General features: G+C 39.9%; 1 protein-coding gene across 4 annotated transcripts in view; it reads left to right on the top strand.

Annotated features, from left to right (window-relative positions):
- Positions 1 to 11,031: 11,031 nt before the first annotated feature.
- UPF2 (UPF2 regulator of nonsense mediated mRNA decay) overlaps positions 11,032 to 25,272 on the top strand; it is a 108,793-nt gene continuing 94,552 nt past the window's right edge. For 2 of the 4 annotated variants that reach the window (XM_075208642.1, XM_075208638.1), the window contains exons 1-2: positions 11,032 to 11,097; positions 18,571 to 18,679. The gene's annotated coding sequence lies outside the window, so the exon portion shown is untranslated. Of the gene's footprint in view, positions 11,098 to 11,131; positions 11,194 to 18,570; positions 18,691 to 25,272 lie in introns of those variants that run through there. The other 2 variants (XM_075208641.1, XM_075208639.1) reach the window with 2 other exon arrangements.

Raw genomic sequence — 25,272 nt, 5'->3', positions numbered from 1 at the left:
TCAACACAGAAAACGTGGTACGCTGTTATAGCCAACTCCCCCTACGGCGGATTGGTTGGCTCTGGGGGCACGATGTTGACAAGTGTGGGTTCTTCCATTTGATCCCTGATAAGAGGGAGTAGCCAGGTTGTGTTTTTTATTGCCAGTCGAGGGGAATTGTCACATAGTAGGAGACACTTCTGCGAAACATAGATACACCCAAGAACCTTTAATATTCAGCAGATATTAAGGGTTTAATAAACACAAGTAGATGGCTCTGTATGATATTTAACTTTTAGTTGTTTACATGACTTTTCATTTATTAGCAAAAATACTAGTTGTTGGAGGAATTAAAAACAGAGTAAGGTGTAATATTAAAATAAACACATGGCAACTAATTATAAGCTTACATACTTTGTAAATGTGTACCATACTTGCCAACTCTCTCGGGAGACTCCTGGATTCTGGGTAGGTCCAGGAGAGTATGGCAGCCTCCCGCATCTACCCACTTCCTAGTGAAATGGGCATAATTAGATAAAACAAAATGCCACGATTCTCATGGAATTGGGGCATCTGGCTGTAAAATGACGCAGTTGCGTCATTATGTCACAGGGCCAAAATAGCGCGTTCTGCATAGCCCCGCCCCCAAAACGTCCACCTCCCCCACGCAACTTCCGGACGCCGACGTTTGAAAGTTGGCAAGTATGATGTGTACCCAATTAATAAGGACCCTGTGGGCCAGAATTATTAAGGAGAGCAAAGCAAAAACAAAAGGAGTAACTTTGCACCTTGGCAAACCCATGTTGCAGTGGAGAGGGAGGTAAATTTAAAATGTGGAGACAGATTTATAGTATGGTTTAGAGCATGTCATAAATCAACTTTAAATTTCAGTGTAAAAATAAAGTTATCAGCTATTTGTGAGTTACATGACAATAAAGGCAATATTTTCTTTATAGAACGAAAGTAATCTCTGGCGCTAATATGAATATCACAGATATAGGTAAAAGAACACAATTTCTGACCAGGTAACAAATACAGCAGCTCTCAAAAGGAGGTAGTGTTAACCCTCCCAACAAAGCATACAAAAGGGAAAAAGGAGAGTTGCGCAGAAGTACCTAATAGGTTTTTAATAATAAAAAATGTCAGACAGCTGTGTAAAATACATGTATCACATACTGACAACCACAAAGTTAAGGTGGAACATATACTATGTAAAGATATAAATAAATCTCAATAAGAAACAGATCACATGACCTCATAGACATGTATATACATACATATATTGTGATGTAACCCAATACACCTATCTATCACCAGCTGGTAAATATAATTGGGATATCCAGATTTAGTTGGATCCTGCAGGATAAGAAAAGCAGAAAAATTTGCTCTTCAAATAGATAAATACAGTTGAAATTGAACTATTACATGTACATGCAAAAGATGTTTCTTTTGGAGTTTGGATCTTCAAAAAACTGTCCTTATAAGGATCAAATATAGATGATATCCAGTTATCAAACAGAGCAAGAGAATAATAAAATGCTGTTAGTTATCCAAAAAGTGGAATCTCTTGTTAGAAAACAATTATGATCCTATATATAGAGAACCACACTGTGTGTGTAAAACATCAAACAGAGGCACCGCTTATTAGTGCTTCAGCGGCTATTGGCAATCGAATACCACATGTCTCCGAGAATAAAAACAGTTCCGTTATTGTTGATCTAATGTGAATAATATCCAGTAAACATACAGATGAAGGGAAATTAAATGATATAAATCATCAGTAAAATAAAGTCTCTTGTCGCAGCCGCAACTGAAATTCAATAATAATTCCGTATATAGAACCATACTATGTATGTAAAGCGTCCAACAGAGGTGCAGCTTCTTTCCGCTTCAGTGGCTCTATATAATCAAAAGACCACATACCTCTGGGGATCCAAATCAGCTGATGATGAGTGTCTGTCAGCAATGGCAAAGATTAACCACCTTACCAGAAAGCGGGTCTGGATAAAAAACACACAGCAGTTCCTTCGGTGCGCACCAAATCCGGATCCGGACACACAAATGACGTGTGGATGATAGGTCCCAATAATAATAACGTTTCAAGCTCGGTAATAGCAATCAAATTACTCAGGCACTCAGATAGTGGTAGGCAACATAAAACAAGGCGACGCGTTTCGTCTGATAAACAGACTTTTTCAAGCAGTATTATTCCATCTGGATAGTTGCCCTTTTTAAAGGGAGTATTCCTTCATTTAATTACGTTCATCTGTTCAGATCTTTGAAGTCTTAAAAGGTACAAATGTCCATTAATGCACTTAAAAAATGCATAACATTATCCGATCTTTTAGTACATATAAATGAATCCGTACATAAGGATAATCAAAAACTGACAAGATATAAATCATAATAACACCAAAAATGAATATATATAAATTTAAGAATAAGTCTGAATTCTATCCTGTTCATCATAGGAGTCCATCTATACAATTATTTTATAAAAAAACATTGGATGAGTTTAAGATATTGTGTAGTAAGTCCCTTGGGAGAAAGTTAGGGAGAAACAATTTATCTTTAGAAGAAAGAAAGGCTCTATTCTCCCTACAAAATGATGTCTCAGTGGTTATTAAACCGGCGGACAAGGGGGGAGGAGTCGTGATTCTGGAGAGAGATGACTACTATACAGAAGCTCTTAGGCAACTTCAAGATGCCAAGTTCTATAGAACCTTAGATAAAGACCCCACTACTTCTTATATAAAAGAATTTGAGATTTTGTTAAGTCAGGGTTTATCGGAAGGTGTTATTACTAAGGATGTTCATAATTTTCTTTTCATGCATCACCCCATCACACCAGTGTTTTATTATTTACCCAAGATTCACAAATCCCTCACCACACCTCCCGGGCGTCCCATTATCTCTGGTATTGGTTCCCTCACATCCAATTTGTCTTACTATGTGGATCACTATCTCCAGGATTGCGTTGTCTCGCAGAGATCTTACCTACGAGATACCATGCACTTTTTGAATTTGATTCAGAATATAATCTGGCGTCCAGGTTGGGGGTTCCTGACACTGGACGTTCAATCATTGTACACACATATTCCCCATCAGAGTGGGGCACAGGCAGTTAAGGAAGCTTTAACTAAGAAAGGTGAGATCTCTGGGAGACATCTTGATTTCATTATTGATGCGATTTTATTCATTCTTACGCACAATTATTTTTTGTTTGAATCGGTGTATTATTTACAAATACTTGGGACGGCCATGGGCACCAGGTTTGCCCCTAGCTTCACCAACATTTATATGGGGGCGTTGGAGGACGACCTCATTTGGGGTGGCCCGTATGGGGCGAACCTGGTGCTCTATGGTGGTTAAATAGACGATTTATTTATTATTTGGGATGGAGGTGCTCAATTGGCCTCAGAATTTATTTATTTTTTCTTAACACTAACACTTATAATTTATTTTTCACTCATGAGTTCAGTTGTTCCACTGTAAATTTCCTAGACATTACCCTTACGATAGAGGAAACTAGTAATAGAATTATTTCCAATAATTATAATAAGCCTGTGGATTCTAATACGTATCTACATTTCAAAAGCGGCCATTATAAACCGTGGATCAGAAATATCCCCAAGGGACAATTATGTAGGATTAGAAGGAATTGTACTCGAGAATGACTATGAAACACAAGCTAATAAAATGCAATTGGAATTTTCTGAAAGAGGATATCCGTCAGATTTGTTAGAAGAAGCCAAAGAGCATGCTTCTAAATTAAAACGAATTCATTTATTAGTTTCAAAAAATAAAACTCAATCTGATAACTCTACTAAATCAAAAGGTTTCGATAATTCTCTCATTTACATTTCAAAATATAACAATAAATCTCATCTGATCAAACGGATTATAACTAACAACTATAAAATCCTGCATCAGGATAATATTTTGAGCAATGTTCTGGACGAAACTCCAATAGTAGTGTATAAGAAAAATAATAACCTAAAAAACTTACTAGCACCAAGTGTTTTGAGATCTAATAGAAATAATAAAAATGATCAAATAGAAAATGGAAAGAAGAACGCCCAATCCTGGTTACCATCTAAAAAACCAGGATGTTATGGTTGTAATAAGAATGTTTGTTTAACATGTGACTTTATTCAGAAAGCAGTCACTAATATTAGGTCTACAGTGAATAAATTGGTTTTTCCTATCTCACAATACATTAACTGTGAGACAACTTTTGTCATCTACGTGCTGGAGTGCCCTTGTGGACTTCAGTACGTGGGTCGCACCACTCGCTCTCTGAAAAGTCGTTTCAGAGAGCATAGGCAAAATGTTATGAAGGGCTACATGAAACACAGTGTTTCTAGACATTTCTCGGAAACTCATGGTAACAATCCGAAGAGTTTGAAGATAACTGGAATAGAAAGATTTTGTCCCACAGATAGGGGGGGGGGGGGGGGATCATTATAAGAAATTGTGTAAAAGCGAGGTATCATGGATTTTTAAATTACAAACATTACACCCAGAAGGTTTGAATGAAACCTTGGAATTTAACGATTGGGATACTTAGATCTTACTTTATGTATTTATTTTTATATATTTTTTAATTTATTTTACTTATTATATTCATTTTTGGTGTTATTATTATGATTTATATCTTGTCAGTTTTTGATTATCCTTATGTACGGATTCATTTATATTTACTAAAAGATCGGATAATGTTATGCATTTTTTAAGTGCATTAATGGACATTTGTACCTTTAAGACTTCAAAGATCTGAACAGATGAATGTAATTAAATGAAGGAATACTCCCTTTAAAAAGGGCAACTATCCAGATGGAATAATACTACTTGAAAAAGTCTGTTTATCAGACGAAACGCGTCACCTTGTTTTATGTTGCCTACCACTATCTGAGTGCCTGAGTAATTTGATTGCTATTACCGAGCTTGAAACGTTATTATTATTGGGACCTATCATCCACACGTCATTTGTGTGTCCGGATCCGGATTTGGTGCGCACCGAAGGAACTGCTGTGTGTTTTTTATCCAGACCCGCTTTCTGGTAAGGTGGTTAATCTTTGCCATTGCTGACAGACACTCATCATCAGCCGATTTGGATCCCCAGAGGTATGTGGTCTTTTGATTATATAGAGCCACTGAAGCGGAAAGAAGCTGCACCTCTGTTGGACGCTTTACATACATAGTATGGTTCTATATACGGAATTGTTATTGAATTTCAGTCGCGGCTGCGACAAGAGACTTTATTTTACTGATGATTTATATCATTTAATTTCCCTTCATCTGTCTGTTTACTGGATATTATTCACATTAGATCAACAATAACGGAACTGTTTTTATTCTCGGAGACATGTGGTATTCGATTGCCAATAGCCGCTGAAGCACTAATAAGCGGTGCCTCTGTTTGATGTTTTACACACACAGTGTGGTTCTCTATATATAGGATCATAATTGTTTTCTAACAGTGACTGTGACAAGAGATTCCACTTTTTGGATAACTAACAGCATTTTATTATTCTCTTGCTCTGTTTGATAACTGGATATCATCTATATTTGATCCTTATAAGGACAGTTTTTTGAAGATCCAAACTCCAAAAGAAACAACTTTTGCATGTACATGTAATAGTTCAATTTCAACTGTATTTATCTATTTGAAGAGCAAATTTTTCTGCTTTTCTTATCCTGCAGGATCCAACTAAATCTGGATATCCCAATTATATTTACCAGCTGGTGATAGATAGGTGTATTGGGTTACATCACAATATATGTATGTATATACATGTCTATGAGGTCATGTGATCTGTTTCTTATTGAGATTTATTTATATCTTTACATTTTTATTTTGATTTTATTTGCTTTTTAGAAGAGCCAGTGTATACATAGTATATGTTCCACCTTAACTTTGTGGTTGTCAGTATGTGATACATGTATTTTACACAGCTGTCTGACATTTTTTATTATTAAAAACCTATTAGGTACTTCTGCGCAACTCTCCTTTTTCCCTTGAGTATTTTCTTTATGTGCAAAAAAATAAACTAATCTACACCCCTTGCATTGTAACATGGTTTGCTCAGGATCAAATTTACTCTTTTTTTTTCTTACTCTCCTCAATGACTCACTCAGACCCACAGGGGCCTCTGTGTGTGGTGAGGGATGAAAATGAAACACCTGGGGAGAACATCAAAGTTCAACACAACCAGGGCCCTGGTTGGAATTGAACCCATAACTAATATAAAAGTAATTCAGATATAAAATCACAACTATATACATTGTAATTTATTTCAGCTATCTATCTATCTATCTTCACAGACTAAATAATGATGCATTCACATTATTAAAACAATACACATTTGTTTGATATCCACACAAACATTTTGTTCATGCAAGTATAAGCCTTTGCTCTAAAAATAATTTAGCATACAAACAATGTTACATTTTTGTTTTCATTATTGTTTTATTTTCCAAATCCTCCTCTTCCTCTACGCTTCAGCCCATTAAGGGCCCTGGCTCCCTGAACAATTCAAGTCCAACCCTCTCTGTTTCTTGCTGTGATCATCCATCTTCCTTAAATCCATCTGAACATCTTCCAACCACCTAGTTGTGGACCTGCCTCAATGACACCATCCTCCTGGGTGTCCACTGAACACCTTCTTCACTATCATGTTTTCGGGCATTCTTTTCACATGACCAAGCAGTCTGGGCCTATTTTCTTTCATTTTGGACACTATGGGGTATATTTACTAAATTGCGGGTTTGAAAAAGTGGAGATGTTGCCTATAGCAATTAGATTCTAGTTAGCATTTATTTAGTACATTCTACAAAATGACAGCTAAAATCTGATTGGGTGCTATAGCCAAAATATCCACTGTTTCAAATCCGCAGTTTAGTAAATATACCCTATGTTTGTATTGTTACAAAGAGCCCTTAGTTCATCATTCATTCCTAAGCACGGTGGCTTAGTGGCTAGCACTTCTGCCTCACAGCACTGGGTCATTAGTTTGATTTTCAACCATAGCCTTAGTTGTGTGGAGTTTGTATATTCTCCCCTTGTTTGCGTGGGTTTCCTCCGAGTGCCCCAGTTTCCTCCTACACTCCAAAAACATACTAGTAGGTTAATTGGCTGCTATCAAATTCACCTTAGTATCTCTCGATCTGTGTGTGTGTGTGTGTATATGTATGTATTAGGGAATTTAGATTGTAAGCTCCAATGGGGCAGGGACTGATATGAGTTCTCTGTACAGCGCTGCAGAATTAGTAGCGCTATATAAATAGCTGATGATGATGATAGATGATCATTGTCCAAGCTATGTAGCTCCTGTTATTCTAGTCTAGTTCTCTAAAATTATAATACTATGTAATAACTGACCTAAGATGCTTAAAGCTTAGCTACCATTCATAGTTGGTTCCATCCATTCAGCTGAATAGGCCAATAGGCCAATCACCTCCTGTCTGTCTTCTCCTAAATTAAAGCATATATTATTAGTCCAAGGTACTGCCAGTCACATTTCGGACCAATAGCAGACTGGCTATCCATCCTCCAATAACGAAACACTTCTAGTTATGGTGCCTTTTTTCCACCTCTTAATACCATCTATATCCATGATGAAGCCTGGAGGCGAAACGCGTCAGTCCTACAGCCTTTTGTGGACACCACATTCACTGAACTTTCAATACTAATCAAAGAACGTCATTTCTACTTTCAGCCACATATGCAGCTCGGGCCTAGACGCGGCTACTTTGTCACCAAAGCAATAACTCTGGAGTTTGCATACTCGTCGGCTGTATACGGAAGGGACTCAAGGAGACTAGAACATCTGTAGTCCTACAAGGGTTGTCCTACCACTCGTCCTGCTACCACATTACTATAGTGGACCTGCCTACAACTTTGACATTTGGACTAACGAGCAGTGTTTCTGTTACCATTCTGTGGCTTTATCGCTTTCTGCATGGCTCTGTGGCTACTTCGCGATTAGATCACCTTACACATGGTTATTGTGGACTTACCTATCTGCTCCTACGCAAGGGGCTATTATATGCTGGACAGTTTACTTATCACAGATTCTACCTAGAGACTGAGACATCATCATCAGAGAGGGAGAGACTAGGGTCAATTTTTTTTTATTTTTTATTATTGCAGCCAATTAACCTACCAGTATGTTTTTGGAGTGTGGGAGGAAACCGGAGCACCTGGAGGAAACCCACGCAAACACAGGGAGAACATACAAACTCCACACAGATAAGGCCATGGTCGGGAATTGAACTCATGACCCCAATGCTGCGAGGCAGACGTGCTAACCACTACGCCACTGTGCTGCCCTACTACTGTGCTGACATACTGGGATATGATATTTCCTCTCTGGGTTTGATACTATACTAATTGATGCTACCATTATCATAGAGATTGATGATTTTTTGGATTGATGAATAAGTACTTATACTATAAAAACAGGTTGCAACCTTTGTTTATTTCAACACTGGTCTTTATGCATGCATATAATAAAATGGCATTATCATATTGTGTTTTGCTACATATCTGCACAGCTAAACCACTCTACGTCACATTACTGTGCCAAGGGGATCTCACCTTTGCAAAAGAACCAAGATAGCCTGTCCATTATGGGATGTCCCTGATTTTTCTCCTAGGATAGTACTACACTTGTGCCTAGTAGATATTTGTTAGCATATAGTGCTAAGTGGTTAGCACTTATGCCTCACAGCGCTAGGGTCATGAGTTCAATTCCCGACTATGGCCTTATCTGTGAGGAGTTTGTATGTTCTCCTCGTGTTTGCGTGGGTTTCCTCCGGGTGCTCAGGTTTCCTCCCACACTTCTAAAAAATACTACTAGTTTAATTGGCCGCTAACAAATTGACCCTAGTCTCCTTCTGTCTGTGTGTTAGGGAATTTAGACTGTAAGCCCCAATGGGGCAGGGACTGATGTGAGTGAGTTCTCTGTACAGCGCTGCGGAATTAGTGATGCTATATAAATAAATGATGATGATGATGATAAGATACTGCACCACAGCTGTTACCGCAATAAGTAGCTGAACTGTACAATTTAACAATTAAAGTGCAGACTGCATAGAAATTTTACTGGGACTCCATATTTTTACTCAAAATAGTTCAGATTTGAGGTTTAAACCTAGCCTGTAATGTAGCACATCTTGTATGCTAATTGTCTGAATTGTTTTCTGAACTAAGCTTCATGCTTTTCCCCATCCCCATGGGGTTCATACATCACAACCCCACTACTAGCCAGTGCCTAGGGGGCTGATGTAGAGTTGGACGCAAGTTCAACTCTTCAGCACAAAATGTGCATGTGCAGTAAAATGGTGTAGTAAAAAACTGTATTCAGACTTCAATGTATTTGCCTGTTGCACCTTTCCATGCCTAGGGGCACATTTATCAAGTCGCAAAAAATGACTTATAAAAAAAATGAAATAGTTTTCAATCCTTATCGCATTGATAAGGATTGAACTATTTTTTATATTTATTAAAAGAAGCTACACAGGAACAGCAGTTCCGAAAAACTGCTGTTCCTGTGAAGTGGAAAACATATTTACCACCGTCTCTTCACTTCCAAAGACGTTTGCGATCCATGGGGGTCCTCTTCTCACTCCAGTGCGCATGTGCCGACTGAAAACCTTGAGCATGCGCACAAACCTCCCTGCAATTCACTGTTGCGGAGAAAGTGGTGTGAGACAGGGAAGGATCACGTGATCCCTCCACACATGCGCTGTGAGGCTCTGCTCCTCAGAGCAGAGATTCAGTGTTGAAAACTGTCAAAAACAGTACCATAAATGTAAAAGTATTTTTGAAAATTGTTACATTGCGGTACATAGCAGCCCCCATAGACATCTATGGGGACTATGTATTTTGAAAAAAAATGCAAGGCAGCATGCGAGGCAGTGTTTATAAATGAGAAAAACACTTAAATATGCGTCCATTCCCTGAAAATAGCTGTTTTCGGGGAATTTACAAGTAAATTATCTATAATAAATAGGCCCCTTAGAGAGACGGAACAGATGAGGGAAGGAGCAGGCTACCATAGTATATGTACAATAAGTGCATTACGCACACTTTATGCAGTATGTAGAGATGAAGGCAGTGGGTCTCCTTGCACTAGTGTCAACTAGCCTTAAGCAGGCGCGGGCTGACATCCGTCAGCTCGGGGGCCACACGCCGCCGCATTTCGTGACACGGGATGCGGCCGCGTCATTGATGATGCGGCCTTAAGCCAGTCAACACTGGACTGCATTCCCTATGGGGTTCAGGCCTGTAAAAAAAAGAGCACCCCTTCCCCTTTGAAAAACCAGCTCCATGCTGAAAATGGTTTAATAATCAAAATTTATGTTGTATTAAAACATTTTCTTACATGATGCTCTACTAATCCCACCATACCCTGGCCACCTTAAACTGTTTGGGTTTGCTGGTGCTTGTAGAACTACAGGTACCAGTATGCCCAGGAATCTTGGAAAAATGCAAAAAACCATAAATTTTTACTAAATAAACGCACCCGTGGGCTATAGCCCTGGCGCTTGCTGATACCTAAATCATGCGACTGCGCCACCGTCCTCTGGCCGTGCTCACGTAAAATATATGTGCGTGGAACTAAAGCTGCGCAATGACGTTGGAAAATTGTTTTGGTTTTGTAACCAACCCGTTCTCCATAAAGCTTCCTCTTCGGCAGCCAGAGAACCCAGATTCTTGCCTTGGGTGCAGGCACACACAAGTCTATGTAGGTGATTGATATGGTAACTGGCAGCAGGATGACAGCACCTGTCAGTAATTCTGTACACTTCCGGGGTCTTCACAGTGTTGTCAACTAACTACTGGAGACCTGAGAGAAAGGGTCCTCTTATTGGCTATCTTACTTGCTGCCTGATGGCAGACAAACACCTAACAATCATTTATCTGGTTGTAGTTGGCATACTTAGCAATTCCATTACTCTATTCTAGGCCTTAGATTAGGCTGAGGTCGTTGCCTTACTCGGCGCCTTGTGTCATTATGCCACTTCCTGACAGGCGGTCTGGCGGTTGCCTTAGTGGCGGGGTCCTAGTGCAGTAGTCGTGCTAGGAGCGGAGTGTTTACAGATTCAAAGGTAAACGGTTCGGTGTCACGTATTCGGTTGCTGTATTTGCACTGGGGGTGGGTTCTTCTATCCAGGGATAACGTTTACATTCACTGTCAGGAGTAGGTAAGGTTCACGGTTACTTTGCTTCCTGTCACCTTCTGGGCCGCACATGGGTTGTTGCTGTGCCTGGGGGTGTGAGTGGTACGAAACTGCCGTGTGCCCGAGGGTGTGTGAGTGGCACGATAGCGCCGTGTGCCCGGGGGGGTGTGGATGGCACGATAGCGCCGTGGGGTAGTGGCACGGAACTTGCGTGTGTCGAACTCGGGGGAGAGTGTTTGGCACGATCTGGCTGTTGTGTACCCCGCAACGAGGGGTAAGAAATATTAAGTTTCCGTGAGCGCTTGATTACCATGGATATGACGGGTATTGTGTAAGCTGTGTGCACTGTTCCTAAGGTTGTGAATAGAAGTATAAAGTTTATGTGCCCGTATGTCTGGGAATGTGAGAAGTATGAGACTCTGTGTCCAAGCAAGTACGTGGGAATTATGAGACTGCCAGCTCCATCTGTGGGATAGGAGATCATATGTTGCTAATTACCAGCGCTTGTGTGACAATGAGGCTGTCGGTGTTTCATTATTTCCTCCACAGGGGTCTTACTGGCAAGCTGGGTCTGAATTGTTGCTAGTACTTTCAATGTTGTGAAAATAGGGTTACTCTGTAGAGTAGAAACATGTTATTAAACTTTCGTTGCACCAGCATTAGTTTCCAAACATACCTAATTGATCCAGCAAATAAATGTTGTGGTAGATAATGCATAAGTTGTTGGATACTTAATATAGTCTTTTTTTGGTTTCTAGGTTTGAGAGCTAAGGGTCTTGTCTGAAAACCAGTGGAAATTAAATGCTAATTTGCAAAGCAATCCATATTTTTTTTTAATTGTTGTTTTTTTTGTAGTGATTTTTAAGTGAGACTACTTGATTTGCAAATTATGAAGGCTTAGAGGGAACTTTATTACTGATAACACTATTTACCCTAACAACTGTCTCAATCTCCAGCCACGTTTGCTCCTCTTGTTTCAGCTGTGCCCTCTTCCAATTCAGCTAGGTACACACTACAGGGTTTTCGTCCAATAATCGTCTCAACCAGCCGACATACGAGCGCTCGTTCAGAAGTCGGATCAGTGTGTGTAGTGACACGATGGTCGAAAGTCTGCCCAAATGGACGATTGTTGCCTCATTTGGTTGGTCGTACCGTTAAATATTTTCGTTCCAGTCTCCTTTCTGTTGTCTAGTGTGTATAAACTTCCGACCGATCCACGACAATCCTCCAATACTTCCTTGACCTGGGGGGCGTGTGTATGTAAATTTGTGATGCCTGTACCAGTCCCACATGGTGCGGTATCTGCACATCACAGGCTTGTGTTTTGTATAGATGTATATTGCACCTGTCTGACTGCAGACCATTACACTAGTATAAAGCATGTGTGTTATTACCCTTTGCATCTATGTTGTGAATCTATTCATATTTACCCTTTATAAACTTTAACCTTTTATAAACTATTCAACTTATAAAATCATATTAACCTTTATTAAGTAATATTTGTAAAATGCCCAGAATAAATCAGTGTTGATGCAACAGTTTTATTGTAGGTAAAAAAAATTAAATTTTTTTTTGTATAGTACAATATGACATGTGAAAAAAAACAACCAGTATTACACTTAAAGGGTGCTACTGGTTTGTGGCACAACAGCTGCAAACAGCATATACATGTCATCAAAAGTATTATCAAGGTTTTTAAATTTTTTTTCTTGATGTTGGCTATATTTTCTGTCATTTCTTTAAAATATTCCTGGAGCTTTGCAATATTTTTTTTCTTCCTCTGAACTTTCATCGGATATAATGATGGTATCTATGAAACAAGAAAATCAAAAATGTTTACCATTACACTTATAGCTGTAATAAAGTTAATAAAAGTCTTAATCCAACAACAGAAATGTGCTCACCTTGCACACTGCTCAAGAGCAGGTTGTGTTGTGGTCCCTCTGGCACATTTATTTTTTCTTGTTTGATAACAGGTGTTGCATACAGGTGTTACATCACTGGCCTTCTCACCGTTAATTCTTAACTATAACTATAGGGTGTTAAGCTCTGCCCCTTTATGCTAATGTCTTTGGTATATCGTTATATGCCCCACAAATGTTGATTCAGTGTGTACGAAATTGCAATCATTGCTCACGACAACATGGCTGTAAAAAGTCGCTGAAAGGACGTCCGCTCTTCCCTTTATCGTCTTAAACAAGGCTAGTGTGTATGTAGTCCATGAACCGAGCGATCGGACCATCGATCGCATGTAAAATCGATCGGCATAAAAAGTTGGTGGAAAATTCTGTAGTGTGTACCCAGCTTTAGACTGTAAGCTCTATAATGTGCAGGGTCCTTTATACCCTTTGCTTTCATGTCTGTATTTATTTTGTCTACCATATATGTCTCTGTTTTATGTATGTACTGTTTTCCGTATTGTATGGCGCTGCGGAGCACTTTAGAATCTACGGTAATAATAAAGCTTACTTTATTGGCACAGCAATCTGTCTTAGGAAGGAGATCGTGACGAGACAATAAACTGGTGCATCATGTATGTCTGTACATTTCTATTCATCACACATTTATCAACTGAGACCACCATCTCAAAGTATCTACTCTTTAAAAGTACTTCAACATTTCCTCTCTGATCCTACATGTATATGTATGCTCCAAAGTTACCTGCTTAGTAGTTTTGCATTGCAATGCTCAGCATGCCTGCTTAAAGCTGACTTACCACCTAATTAGCCCAATACTTCCCTGGGGGCTGATACATGCATGTGTTTTCGACAGGACTTTGTGGTTTGTCTCATAGTCCTGGCCAAAATTCATAAGATAATGTTAACATCCTTTCCCCCCACCCCCCCCCCCCCTCCCCAAAAAAAAAAAAACCAAAAAACCCAAACAAACATTAAATTGCTGTAAAAATAATATATAGCAAGTGGAAATTAACAGGTACTCGCTGCTTAGGTGTTATGTTAATGTACAAAAGGAAGCACATACCTTTTGAGATAAAGCATCCACAAACTGGCATTAAACAACACTTTTGTATTGCAAATAACCAGGTGTGTTTTTTATGTTATGTGTATAATCTCTATCTCTTATTTATAAGGTGCCACAAAAGGTCTGCAGCGCTGTACATGATATTTACAGAACGCAATATATCTCGTACACGTTTATGTTTAAATGGTAGACAGAATATAGTCTTTCTTATTATTAGCAGTAGTGACAAAAATTATGCATAATTCAAGAGCCTTTGAGTGAAACTGTAAAACAAGCAGGATCTTTTTAAAGAGTGACAAGTGATGTCTATATCAATATAAATGATTTGCAAAAGCTAGACTTTTTAGGTGCGTTTTCGACATCACATGTGGCTCCTGGGATTTGTCCAGTCCTGTTTTTTTTTTATCTCTGTCGGCATCACAAAAGGGGTGAGTGGGGTAGTTGTGGTACCTCTAGTATGACAGACCTATAGCGTTCTATGCACATTTTATTGGGTTAGCTGCTATTTCTGTCCATTCAGGTTCTGCATTTGTTGCACACTTCAGGGTAATGCCACTTGAAAACATTTGCTACTGCAGAACTGTATTTTATTTATTTCTAAAACAAAAATGGTTATTGCCTAGGGCACAGCAGACCTCTCGAGACTCTCCTCACTCCTGCAGACCCGGACAATTTCAGCAAGGCAGCATGTTGTCATCCAAAGATTGCTTGCTTTGTGAGTATGCAGGAATGAGCAGAGCAGTGGTGGAAATGTGCAAGATGTTGGGGGTCTGCGGGTAAGTAACCTTTTGGGACCAGATTTGAGATAGGATATTTTAACCAACACTGAACTTTCAGTTTTGTGTGGAATTATTCTTTAAATGATAATTCTGTTGCTGGGCAAGGTATTGATACATTTGTTACTGCCTTTAGTCTGGTAAGAGGCAGCTCTGATAGGAATTCCCTTTGTAATCATGTATATCTGGGACAGCACGGTGGCTTAATGGTTAGCACTCCTGCTTCACAGCACTGGGGTCATGAGTTTGATTCCTGACCATGGATTTATCTGTGTGGAGTTTGTATATTCTCCCTGTCTTTGCGTGGGTTTCCTCCGGGTGCTCTGGTTTCCTCCCACACTTCAAAAACATACTAGTAGGTTAATTAGCTGTTATCAAAATTGACCCTAGTCTTTCTCGGTGTGTGTGTGTGTGTGTGTTAGGGAATTTAGACTAAGCTCCAATGGGGCAGGGACTAATGTGAGTGTGTTCTTTGTACAGCGCTGCAGATTTAGTGCCACTATATAAATAGCTGATGGTGGAGATATTTCAAAAGTGTTAGATGTTGACTTCTTACCATTTTCGGGACTAATGTAATTACACTTCCATTGTTTTGTGGTTAGATACAAAAAGTTAGTACAGATACATAAATCTAGATCTCAATCTAGATCTGTGAATTGTTCAAAACACAGGAAAGAAATGTAGAGTGAATTTCTCTTACCCAAAGCATTATTTTTTTTAACATTTATATTGCCAACATATTCCACAGCACTTTACAGTTTGTCACAGATTAAAGCTAGGTACACACTACAGATTTTTCCACCAACTTTTTATGCCGAGCGATTTTACATCCGATCGATGTTCCGATCGCTCGGTCCATGGACTGCATACACACTAGCTTGTTTAGGACGAAAAAGGGAAGAGCGGACGTCCGTTTAGCGACTTTTTACAGCCATGTTGTCGTGAGCAATGACTAATTTCGTACTCACTCTTGTGGATCGGTCTGAAGTTTATAAATACTACACAACGGAAACGAGATTGGAACGAAAATATTAAATGGTACGACCAACCAAATGAGGCAACAATCGTCCATTTGGGCAGACTTTCGACCATCGTGTCACTGCACACACTGACCCGACTTTTGAACGATCGGTCGTATGTCGGCTGGTTGAGGCGATTATTGGACGAAAACCCTGTAGTGTGTACCTAGCTTAAGTGGAAGAGGGCACAGCTGAAACAAGAGGAGCAAACATGGCTCAGAGTGGAGATTGAGACAGTTGTGAGGGTGCATTAGGATAAATAGTGTTATCAGGAATAAGGTTTCCTCTAAGCCTTCATAATTTGCAAATCAAGTAGTCTCACTTAAAAATCACTACAAAAAAACAATTTAAAAAAAATATGGATTGCTTTGCAAATTAGCATTTAATTTCCAGTGGGACTTGAGTAACCAGAAGAGTGCAGTATTCCATTGACATCTTGCAAAATGATAGAATGTTGGGCCAAGTCCAAAAATTAGTTTCATGGTCCCAAAAGTGTTACAACCGCTGTGCATGAAAGGGCTGCAGTGGCAAACATAGGTTGGATGTCTAAACTGGGTATTGTATTATTTAAAAAAAAAACATGACTACAGAATCTAAAATTTAGGTTTAACTATCCTAAAAGGGATTTTTGTAAAAATCACACATTTTGTATATAATTCTTAACATATCATGACATTATGGTTGCAAGGCCAGCAATTTAAAAGTACTCATATGAGACACTATAGTTGCTTTGGAATTTATTTTGAAATGTATACTATATTTTAAGGTTAAGGTAATTTTTCCAGTTTCCAGCCATAAGTTATAAACTCACAACTCCAGTCTGTACATTACTACTTTTATGAAGATTCCTCCCTTGGCACCCAAACCTTATGCTCAATTAGTCTTCATCCTTGGTGTTACAAAATGATATTCTGTAGGTATAATTTGCTAATGAGTGGCAAACTAAAATTACAGCTAGCTCCTCATTAAAACAGTATAGTAGCCATTCTGCCAGCTCCCCGGTAATAATAATATTATCTGTTACAAGTTCCAACATGCACCTGAAACTTTTGCAAAAATGTTTGTGAATGTTTCTAGTAGTGCATTGGTTTTATTATGTAACCATAAACATTTCTACATCTATAGGCAGATTCAGTTAAGCGAGAGGTGCTGATGAACATCGTCTCGATGCGCATCTGAACATTGAGATGATGTTCAGCAGCACCTTGAGCTGAACTGAATGTGCCTGTTCGAGTGAAGTATGTGTTTTTCAAGGTGCACAACTGAATATATTAAGTTTACCAATCAGATTTTGAGTTTGCCAGTTGTCTGATTGTAATTCCTGTATACCTCCTTACATTGTATATTTGACTTATACTTGGATGTTGTATTTATCCTGAATAACATGTATGAAGCTTTACGAAGTTTACCAATCCAGAGTGTGAAAAATTCAACATACAAATATAATCTTCGTTCTTATTTTGGCATTGGTTAGAGGGCTCTCTGAGCTTTAATCAGTTACACATGACATTATTACAGTTTTTTATATAAATAAAATGATGAAGCTGATTGGGCTTGATTACAGGGATCTAATACATTGAGTTGAAATTAATGTTATTGGTCCATTTTAAAATGAACCTGCTGCCTACATGCAGAGAGCCATGTTGATAGGATGTGTTCTCGTGCCTTTCTTTACTGTGTGTAGGTGATGGGTTCTCGTCAAAGCTTTGGAACAGTGTGCTCACATTGTAAATTGCTTAATGGTAATGTCAGATGGGAGTGTTTAAGGCAGCATTTTTCTGTTATTTAATTTTAACAAGCAATACTTTATAATACAATACTACTTCAGTAGTTGTCACATATAGCTTTAGTCACTCGTACATTGTTTTTAAAATGTGCCAAAGTAGTTAACACTTATGTAAAAAAAAAAAAGGCTAAGTTTTGATGGTCTTAGATGGGTATTTTCTGCCCCTATTGTATACTTGTTGTCGGCAGGGTTTATAGAGCATATATGTGGTAGAGTGACAGTTTTATGTAGAGAAAGAATTCTTGGTTTATGGAGCAGGTATCCATTGGCTGCAGAATGAGCCCATCTGACATCTCGCCAGAGTTTTCAGATGATGTTTTGTTGCTTAGTTTGTCAGTGGAAAAATGCTCATAGTAAATATGCTCAATAATGTAATTGTTTTTGTTTTTCAACTGTTTATCAGCCAACTCCAAAGCTGTCTTCTGACACTAGCTTAATGGTGGTGTCAAATGAGCTGAAAGCAATACAGTGCCTAATCTCTACAGTTACCCATTGTATTCCATGTGCATTGCTCCTGTCGTCACAACATTTGCTCTTATGGGTTGTATCACACGTGCTGAAAAACGCAGTTTCTCTGTTAATGAAATGCAGCATTTGTGATACTACCAGTAAGATCACATATTGTATACTTATATTTTGTCAATGTGTACTTGTACACAGATAATGTGCTTAGATTATCCTAAGGAAATGTATATGTAAGATTTTATTTGTTTACTGAAGATCCATGCATGTTGTTTATGTACTTATTAATGTTGACAATTAAATATCAGGAAAGTGGTGCAATGTAAAATGTCACATAGTCTGACCTTAGATTTGCTTTTTTTTTCTCCCCACCCAGAAACTGTATACCTATGGATTTAATCTTCATGCGTTGAAACATCCATACTGTTCCGGTGGAATTGGGAATCATTTTTTGGATAACTTTTCCTCAGTTTTAATGGAACCAGGTATTAATAAAGTATGTTAATGTAATATGTAACAACTGGCTTTTGAGACCTACAAATAACTTTTTGATTAGTTTTGCTTTTGTCTTTTTTATTTAATATTTTTAGCTGAAATATTTGCATATTTGTCAGTGTTAGTAACTTTACAGTATAATACATCTTATATTTATGTAACTTTGAGAATGGCCACAAATATCCATTTTTATTGTATGCATTTGGATTGTGAAAAGTATCCTTGTCTTTGACAATCTCTAACATCACTAGTCATCAAACAAAATTTCTTTAACTACTATGACCATGTCGGAGAGTGAAAAAGATAATATACGCTGCATTTCTTCACACTCCTGTCGTTGAACAATATGTACAGCTTGTCTCCTCCATTTCTGTATTTCTCCTTCAAATTTACCTCTGACAGATATTATATTAATCACAAATCTGCCCAACCAAAGCACTTCCTTGAAAGAGAATCCGGTCACAACCCTTTACCTCTTTAAAAAAGAAAATACAGTATTAGACAAAGGGTGTGTTGAAACATAATTTCATCGCTCTTCCATAGAGCTTTATGGAATGTTTTTTTTTTTTTTTTTTTTAAATACACACATGTTGGCAGTGCTAATTGAACCCCCATTCCTTTAACCAGACCAGCTTCATTCATTTTTCACTTGCACTAACAGTTGGGGGACACTGCTCACCATGGGGTATTGAGATGCTGTGTGGAGTAAGACACTAAAAACTTGTCTAGCCTGCTCCCCCTCAACACTCTGCCCCCTCCGGCCTTCAATTTAAGTACATGTTTTTTGTAGTTTAGCCTTATTTATTTTCATTTTTCTTTTACTTGCATGAGGTTTATTGCTTAGCTACGTTCACTTGGTGAGTGCCGCGATCGCAGTTAGGGAGAGCACCAACTACACTTTAGTACCGCCCTGCCGCAACTTCTGCGGGCTTCTAGAAAAACGGTCACCAGTGTCTCAGACGCTGACTAGGCAGTGAGGACGGTCACTCTGGGGGCTGCTTCTGCATGCAACAGTCTCCCATTACAGAGGGGATGACTGTGCTGCTGGCGGTCCATGCCCGCTATGCTCCTCAGATAAGAACATGGGAGGAGGACAGTTTACATTGGAATTTGAGGTAGCAGGGACATATACCTGTGAAAGGCTGTCACTTGATCGCAGCCCTCACTAGGTTGTATTTTACTGTGTGGTGGGTGATATTTTCTGAGGGCGGGCCATGTTACAGTAGGTGTAGCAGGGCTTAAGAAACTCCCCCCTGCTTTCCCGAGCTTTTCTGCCTTCAGACCCCATTACAGTTTACTGACACACAGAATACCTGGGGGGCAGTTAGCTAGAAATATCTAAATAACTAAAATATCTATGTGATTGGGTTGTCTGTCATTCTTCTGTGCTTTTATCTGTTTATACAAGGGTACACATTTCTTTCTCAAGACCAAGACTCGGGATATATATACAATTCTGTGCAAAAGTTTTAGGCCAGTGTGGAAAAAATTCTGCAAAGTAAGAATGCTTTAAAAATTAGAAGTCTTAATAGTTAATTTTTTATCAATTAACAAAATGTAAAGTGAGTGAACAGAAGAGAAATCTAAATCCAGTTAATATTTGGTGTGACCACCCTTTGCCTTCAGAACAGCATCAATGCATCAATTCTTCTAGGTACACTTGCACACAGTTTTTGAAGGAACTCAGCAGGGAGGTTGTTCCAAACATCTTGGAGAACTAACCACAGATCATCTGTGATTGTAGGCTTGCTCAAATCCTTCTGTCTCTTCAAGTAATCCCAGACAGACTCGATGATGTTGAGATCAGGGCTCTGTGGGGGCCATATCATCACTTCCAGTACTCCTTGTTCTTCTTTGCGATGAAGATTGTTCTTAATGACATTGACTGTCTGTTTGTGGTTGTTGTCCTGCTGCAGAATAAATTATATGTATAAATAAGTACATAAAGAGAATTGAGCAAGCCTCCCTGCCGAGTTCCTTCAAAAACTGTGTGCAAGTGTACCTAGAAGAACTAATGTTGTTATGAAAGGTGGTCACACCAAATATTGATTGGATTTTGATTTCTCTCCTGTTCTTTTACTTTGCATCTTGTTAATTGATAAAAATAAATTAACACTTATGTTTTTGAAAGCATTCTTACTTTGCAGCATTTCCACACCTACCTAACATAATAGATTATATATATATATATATATATATAATCTATTATCACACACACTGTTAAACTGTAGAACAATCCATAACAGAAATAGGTCTATCTCTCATATCTGTTGCTCTTTGCTATAATCAAGTCAGAAAGAGGGACAGGTACTAGGTTCCAAAGCTGTTGCAGTAGTGTGTTTCACCCATTCCAGGTGCCAATCCACACTGCCTTGTGGACACTGTGACCCAAGCAGCCTGTGTAGTTCCTGTGAGTCCAAGGAGCTGCTAAGGTGGTGGAACTGACTTGGGCCAAGGAACTAGCGCGGTTCATTGTAGAATTTGAGAGACATCCCACACTTGGTATCGGTAGGTGCTGAAACCTTTACTTCCCTGGCTACGCAGTCTTCAGATGCTTTTCCCTCAGGACAGGCATCTCCGTTTCTACCCTCGGCGTCAGGGGTCTCCCAGATACCTCCTTGGATGCAAAATAGAAAGTTCGGTCCAAGGACTGTCTAGAGTCTTCTTCTCTTGAAAATATTTTGCAGACCTCTTCTACCAGTAGACTGTGTAAGCACCTGGGTCATCCTCTCTCTCAGTATTTGGGGGACTTAGATACTGGTCCATCATTACAGGAAGATGGATTTGTACACAGGGAATCAGATCACGAATAATTGTCAGTTACGGGAAGGACTACTTTAGTAAACAGGGGATTGAGGACTTGATACTGCAAGTGAGGCAGGTTCTCAATATATCTGATATATAACAGCTGCTACCACAAGCATCCAGGTTCAAAAGGCCCAAGAAAAGAACGTTTTTTGTTTCCTTCCATCCCCCCAATTATTAGAAACCAGACAGTAAGTTTCTGATACCCAGGAGGTATCGGCTTAATTACCCATTTCCTGAGTCTGAAGTAAGGTCATGGGAAAGTCAAACTAGTGTAGATGCTCCCATTGCGCATTTATGAAAGAATACTATTATTCTCTTGCCGAGCACTGCTTCCTTGAAAGACAACACTGATGAAATCCATTTATTTGGGTGGGGTATGGAATAATGATGATCATTATTCCGACAAGGCTTACCTCGACGTCTTCACGTTGAACGGCTCCTTCCCGACCAGGCTCCAAGACAACTGATGGGACCAACAACTGCAAGGCATCGCAATGAATGAATACACCGGGCATGGACAATCTACAACGCTTTGCAAAGTACATTGTCCATGCCCGCATACTTACATTACCCCCTTAACAGCACCGATAATAGTGACGTCCTCAACTGTCGCTGGCGTCATTCGTCGTGATGCCTTGCAGTCATTGGTCACCTCAGTCATCCTGGAGCCTGGTCGGGAAGAAGCAGTTCGCTGTGAAGATGTCGGGGTAAGTCTCGCCAGGGTAGTCAGCATCGATATGCTAACTACCACCGATTTATTTCACGTCTGGAGCTTCCCTGCAGCCCATTATGGCGGCAGCATGGGTAATTACGGTGGTGAAGTGGGCCCTCAACCTGAGTCAGGGTATTTAGGCAGGATTGCCTAGAGCTGAACTGTTCCCCTTGGCAGACCATATTAAGGAGGCTGCCGGTAGAGAGAGAGAGAGACTGAGTTTCTTCCTGAGGCTGCTTCCAAAATTAAAGGGAGACATTTTTGTTCCTTTCGGTTTATCTGGAGATTAAAGTATATACCTCCACAAAGTCAAAACTCTGCTTCTCGGGGAATGTGGGTGGGGGTTAGAGAAGTAGACAGCCTTGAACCGGACGCCGCGCCACACTTAAGTCTACTGAGAAATCCTCGGCATGACTCTTTGCTCTCCCCACCAGAGACCATGGTGGTGGGAGCTTGCTTGTTGTGGATCTGTTCAACCACAGATGCCTGGGTAAGTGGTGTGGCTTCCAGTTGCATTACATTTTGGACCTGGAGGGGCTGCCACCCAAGGCGTTTCTTAACTAAACTTTCCAGGGACAAGATTCAAAACGTTGCACTTCAAGGGGCAGTCGTGTGGTGGCATCGGGAGTAATTATGCTGGTCCCAATAGAGGAAAGGAATCTGGGTTATTTTTCACACCTCTTCCTTGTACAAAAAACAGATTTGTCTTTCCATATGATTGTCAACTTAAAAGCTCTCAACACCCACTTGAAAGTTCTCAGTTTTCAGATGGAATCCATCTGGCCTGTTATTCGATGGAAAAAGACGAGTTTTTGACGTCTTTGGACATCAAGGATGCTTGCCTTTATGTACTGATATGGTCGGGTCACTACAAGCTTCTCAGGTTTGCAGTGGCTCAGGATTACTTTTCAGTTAAAGGCCACAGCACTGAGTCTTCACCAAGGTGATGGAGGTCATGGTGGTGATACTGCGCTTACAAGGGGTAACGATATTATTCTAACTAGACGATCTCCTGATGAACGCAAACTCGGATGTTCGCCATCGAGCTCATCTGTGTTTGACGGCAGACATGTTGCAAGCCCACAGCTGGATCATCAACATCAATAAGTCCAGTTTGATTCCCACTCAACACACATTGTTTCTGGGGCTTTTATCAACTCCAAGTGTCAAATGAGTGTTTGCCTCTAGAGAAGATTTGGCGCTGCAGAGCCAAGTGAAAATGTATTGGATCTAATGTGGGATTCCGTCCTTCAGTGTATAAAATTGATGGGCTGCATAATGTCTTGTTTCGAGACCGTTTAGTGGGCACGGTTTCACTCTCGCCCCTTCCAGCAGGTGATTCTGGTGCATTGAAAAAGATCATACACCAGGTTGGCTGCTCAATTTTTCAGGTTATCGCTGGCGACATGGATGTCTCTAATATGGTGGCTGAGAACTGTCATTCTCAACCGGGGGTGTCCTTTCTTGTTGTGGGATTGGAGGGTGGTGACCACGGATGCCAATCTTACGGGCTGGTGAAGCGCGAAAGAAGCGCGGTTGCCTATCAGTATTCTCGAACTACAGGCAGTTTTCAATGCCCTTGTTCAGGCTCAATCGTGACTCGTACACAGGCCCATTCGGATTTAATCGGATAACGCCACAGTAGTGGCTTATATAAATCATCAAGGCGGCATCCCATACATCCGGGGGCATCTTCTCTCACCCGGAAGTGTTCGCAAAACTAGTTCACAGGTGAGGTCAGCCAGAGATCGACCTGATGGCCTCTCGCTTGAACCACAAGGTGAACAAGTATTGTGCCCGAACAAGAGACCCTCTAGCTTTTCTGATAGACCACATGACGAGCCATTGAAATCTCAGGTAGGTTTATATCTTCCCTTGAATTCCAATGTTAGTTCGAGTGTTAAAAAAGCTAAGATGCAGAAAGTTCCAGTGAATCTTTTGGCTCCGGATTGCTCAAGAAGGTCCTGGGACGCGGATCCTCGTTGACCGCCACGCAGGGTGGACCTTCTTTTATCAGGACCTAGATCAATTAGCTTTAATGGTTCGGAAGTTGAATCCCTGATCTTTAGAAGAAAAGGTCTCTTGGATAAGCCGTCGTCTTCCAATAATTAACATCGCATATGGAAGTCCTACATTGGTTGGTGTGAGAAGCAGAAGGTTTCCACCTTTTCTTTTTGTTTGGATAGTGTTAGCATTTCTTCAAGATGGTTTGGACAAGGGTCTGCATCTGGCTTCCCTTAAGGTGCAGTTTTCAGCTTTGTTTGTCTACTTTCAGAGATGTTTGGCTCTATTGCCAGACGTACACACTTTTCTCTAGGTTATCCTACATGTACGGCCAATGTTTCTTCCTCCGGTAGTGCCATGGGATCTCAATTTGGTTCTCTCTGCACTGCAGAAGTCATCATTTGAATCCCTGTAGTCGGTTTCCTTGAAATTTCTTACTTTGAAGGTTTCCTTTTTGTTTGCCAGGCCAGGCGGGTTTCTGAGTTTGCGGCTCTCTCCTGTCTACATCCTTTTCCTCATCGTGAAAGGACGTACTTCGCCTTCTCTTGAGCCAAAAGTGGTGTCTATATTTCACATCAATCAGGATATTGTCATTCCTGCGTTACCTTGTAACATGCAATCCAAAAGTCAGGGTTCTGGTCCACTATTGGTCGAGTTAGGGCCTTACACATGTATGTAGACCGTATTTCTTCTGTACAAAAAACTGTTTTCTTGAGTTATATGATAGCTGGCCAGCCAAGAAACAGACGATTGCTAGATGGATTATTGACACTATTCGTCAGGCATATATTTTGGAAGGATCTCCTGTTCCTGAAGGTTTTGCTGCCCATTCCACCTGGGTGGTGCAATATGGGCTTTAGTTGACCAGTTGTGCAGGGCAGCTACCTGGTTTTCTGTCCAGATTCTACAGGGTCAACGTCTTTTGCTTCTAAAGACGCTAATTGCGGCTGCAAGGTTTTACGTGCCACTCTGTCTGAGCATTTCCACCTATAGGGGAAGCAGTGTTCTTCAACTGTTAGTGCAAGTAATAACAAGATTTTTGTACTTACCGTAAAATCT

The sequence above is a fragment of the Mixophyes fleayi genome, chromosome 4, assembly GCF_038048845.1.
Source record: "Mixophyes fleayi isolate aMixFle1 chromosome 4, aMixFle1.hap1, whole genome shotgun sequence".
NCBI classification, from domain to species: Eukaryota; Metazoa; Chordata; class Amphibia; order Anura; family Limnodynastidae; genus Mixophyes; species Mixophyes fleayi.
The sequence above is the reverse complement of the archived record's forward strand: the minus strand, read 5'-3'. Positions and strand labels throughout refer to the sequence as shown.